At 54.6% G+C, this 3,967-nt stretch overlaps 1 pseudogene; it reads left to right on the plus strand.

Moving 5' to 3' along the window:
- Positions 1 to 1,073: 1,073 nt before the first annotated feature.
- LOC149428292 (protein ZAR1-like 1.S pseudogene) lies at positions 1,074 to 1,610 on the plus strand (annotated as a pseudogene).
- The last annotated feature ends 2,357 nt before the right edge of the window (positions 1,611 to 3,967 follow it).

Consider the following 3,967-nt stretch of genomic DNA (forward strand, 5'->3'; position numbering starts at 1 on the left):
GTGGATTGGTCCGGATTGGTCTGGATGGCTGTGGGTTGGTCTGGATGGGTGTGGGTTGGTCTGGATGGGTGTGGATTGGTCCGGATTGGTCTGGATGGGTGTGGGTTGGTCTGGATGGGTGTGGGTTGGTCTGGATGGGTGTGGGTTGGCCTGGATGGGTGTGAATTGGCCTGGATGGGTGTGGATTGGCCTGGATGGGTGTGGATTGGTACGGATTGGTCTGGATGGGTGTGGGTTGGCCTAGATGGGTGTGGATTGGTCCGGATTGGTCTGGATGGGTGTGGGTTGGTCCGGATTGGTCTGGATGGGTGTGGGTTGGCCTGGATGGGTGTGGGTTGGTCTGGATGGGTGTGGGTTGGTCCTGATGGGTGTGGGTTGGCCTGGATGGGTGTGGATTGGTCTGGATGGGTGTGGGTTGGTCTGGATGGGTGTGGATTGGTCAGGATTGGTCTGGATGGATGTGGGTTGGCTTGGATGGGTGTGGTTTGGCCTGGATGGGTGTGGGTTGGCCTGGATGGGTGTGAATTAGTCCAGATTGGTCTGGATGGGTGTGGGTTGGCCTGGATGGGTGTGGATTGGTCCAGGTTGGCCTGGATGGGTGTGGGTTGGCCTGGATGGGTGTGAATTGTCCTGGATGGGTCCGGATTGGCCTGGATGGGTGTGGGTTGGCCTGGATGGGTGTGGATTGGTCCGGGTTGGCCTGGATGGGTGTGGGTTGGCCTGGATGGATGTGGGTTGGTCTGGATGGGTGTGGATTGGTCCGGATGGGTGTGGGTTGGCCTGGATGGATGTGAATTGGCCTGGATGGGTCCGGATTGGCCTGGATGGGTGTGGGTTGGTCTGGATGGGTGTAGATTGGTCCAGGTTGGCCTGGATGGGTGTGGGTTGGTCTGGATGAGTGTGGATTGGTCCGGGTTGGCCTGAATGGGTGTGGGTTGGTCTGGATGAGTGTGGATTGGTCCGGGTTGGCCTGAATGGGTGTGGGTTGGTCTGGATTGGTCCGGGTTGGCCTGGAGCTAATAAAACCCGTGGAGCCGGCCGCCATCTTTGCTTAGTGTAGGACGTGACTGGTCATGGCTGGAATGATGTTCCCCCAATATCCTGGCTTCCCCAATTATGGGCCGGCTTACCGCCAGCCACCCCCCTTCTACAAGCCCAGGCAGCCCTACTGGAAGCCGCCTTACAAAGGGTCCCCGGGGCCCTTCAAGCCCACCCTTCCTCTGGACTGCCTGGATGACTATAGGTGGGCCCAGTTGAAGGCTCTGCTCAGCCAGCTTGGCCCGGGCCTCAGCCGGCTCTACACCAAGGAAGTGGGAGTGCAGGTGAACCCCAGGGTAGATGCCTGTGTTCAGTGCTCGCTGGGGCCCCGGACCCTGAAGAGCCGTAAAGGAGGCTCCTTCCTGTATCGTCCTGTTCCTGGGCAACATGCCGGCCTCCGGATTGTGACCCCCGTGAGGTTCCCTCGCACCATCGCTGTGTATTCCAGACTGACTGACCGCAGGCTCTTCACCCTCCCACCAGGCAGGGGTGGGGGCGCCAGAGAGATCACCATGAGGGAGATCCTGGAGGATGAGGAGGGCCAGACTGGGCTCAATAAACCCACCTTCCAGGTGAGCCAGGGGATGGGGGACCCCTTTGCCTGGGGGGAAAGGGGTCCCCTCTGCCTATGGGGATGGGGTCCCCTCAAATGTTATACAGCTGGTCACATGTTTGTCTTGATGCCAAGAATGGTCCTGTGTCGGGAGGGGTGGTGAGGGGTTGGGAATCCGTGTCAGGTGTCCATGTTGGGAGAGATTTGTCCCAGTTTATCTATACTCCTCCCCTCCCCCTTTGTTGTGGAGATGGGGGGGAGGTGGTCTGTAGTCCTGTCCTTTGGTGACAACATAGTGCTGAAGATACTGGCAGTGAGGAGTGTTGTCACCCTGAGACAGGAAGTTAGTCTGGCTGAGAAAAGACAAAAGTCCATCCAGTCCCAGTCTTCCTGGCAGGATCCCCATTGGGAGAGGAATGGGGAGGGAGATGTGGAGTGGGGGAGTAGTACAGTGCAGGGTATGTATGTAGAGGATGAGGGGAGTAGTACAGTGCAGGGTATGTATGTAGAGGATGGGGGGAGTAGTACAGTGCAGGGTATGTATGTAGAGGATGAGGGGAGTAGTACAGTGCAGGGTATGTATGTAGAGGATGAGGGGAGTAGTACAGTGCAGGGTATGTAGAGGATGGGGGGAGTAGTACAGTGCAGGGTATGTATGTAGAGGATGAGGGGAGTAGTACAGTGCAGGGTATGTATGTAGAGGATGGGGGGAGTAGTACAGTGCAGGGTATGTATGTAGAGGATGAGGGGAGTAGTACAGTGCAGGGTATGTATGTAGAGGATGAGGGGAGTAGTACAGTGCAGGGTATGTAGAGGATGGGGGGAGTAGTACAGTGCAGGGTATGTAGAGGATGGGGGGAGTAGTACAGTGCAGGGTATGTATGTAGAGGATGAGGGGAGTAGTACAGTGCAGGGTATGTATGTAGAGGATGGGGGGAGTAGTACAGTGCAGGGTATGTATGTAGAGGATGGGGGGAGTAGTACAGTGCAGGGCATGTATGTAGAGGATGAGGGGAGTAGTACCGTGCAGGGTATGTATGTAGAGGATGAGGGGAGTAGTACAGTGCAGGGTATGTATGTAGAGGATGAGGGGAGTAGTACAGTGCAGGGTATGTATGTAGAGGATGAGGGGAGTAGTACAGTGCAGGGTATGTATGTAGAGGATGGGGGGAGTAGTACAGTGCAGGGTATGTATGTAGAGGATGGGGGGAGTAGTACAGTGCAGGGTATGTATGTAGAGGATGGGGGGAGTAGTACAGTGCAGGGTATGTATGTAGAGGATGGGGGGAGTAGTACAGTGCAGGGTATGTATGTAGAGGATGAGGGGAGTAGTACAGTGCAGGGTATGTATGTAGAGGATGAGGGGAGTAGTACTATGTGTGGTCTGTATGTAGAGGATGAGGGGAGTAGTACAGTGCAGGGTATGTATGTAGAGGATGGGGGGAGTAGTACAGTGCAGGGTATGTATGTAGAGGATGAGGGGAGTAGTACAGTGCAGGGCATGTATGTAGAGGATGAGGGGAGTAGTACAGTGCAGGGTATGTATGTAGAGGATGAGGGGAGTAGTACAGTGCAGGGTATGTATGTAGAGGATGAGGGGAGTAGTACTGTGTGTGGTATGTATGTAGAGGATGGGGGGAGTAGTACAGTGCAGGGTATGTATGTAGAGGATGGGGGGAGTAGTACAGTGCAGGGTATGTATGTAGAGGATGGGGGGAGTAGTACTGTGTGTGGTCTGTATGTAGAGGATGAGGGAGTAGTACAATGCAGGGCATGTATGTAGAGGATGAGGGGAGTAGTACAGTGCAGGGTATGTATGTAGAGGATGGGGGAGTAGTACAGTGCAGGGTATGTATGTAGAGGATGAGGGGAGTAGTACCGTGCAGGGTATGTATGTAGAGGATGGGGGGAGTAGTACCGTGCAGGGTATGTATGTAGAGGATGAGGGGGAGTAGTACAGTGCAGGGTATGTATGTAGAGGATGAGGGGAGTAGTACAGTGCAGGGTAAGTATGTAGAGGATGAGGGGAGTAGTACTGTGTGTGGTCTGTATGTAGAGGATGGGGGGAGTAGTACCGTGCAGGGTATGTATGTAGAGGATGAGGGGAGTAGTACAGTGCAGGGTATGTATGTAGAGGATGAGGGGAGTAGTACTGTGTGTGGTCTGTATGTAGAGGATGGGGGGAGTAGTACAGTGCAGGGTATGTATGTAGAGGATGAGGGGAGTAGTACAGTGCAGGGTATGTATGTAGAGGATGAGGGGAGTAGTACAGTGCAGGGTATGTATGTAGAGGATGAGGGGAGTAGTACAGTGCAGGGTATGTATGTAGAGGATGAGGGGTAGTACAGTGCAGGGTATGTATGTAGAGGATGGGGG

Source organism: Staurois parvus, unplaced genomic scaffold (genome assembly GCF_062004578.1).
Source record: "Staurois parvus isolate SC_StPar_1 unplaced genomic scaffold, SC_StPar_1.0 ptg003351l, whole genome shotgun sequence".
Classification (NCBI taxonomy): Eukaryota; Metazoa; Chordata; class Amphibia; order Anura; family Ranidae; genus Staurois; species Staurois parvus.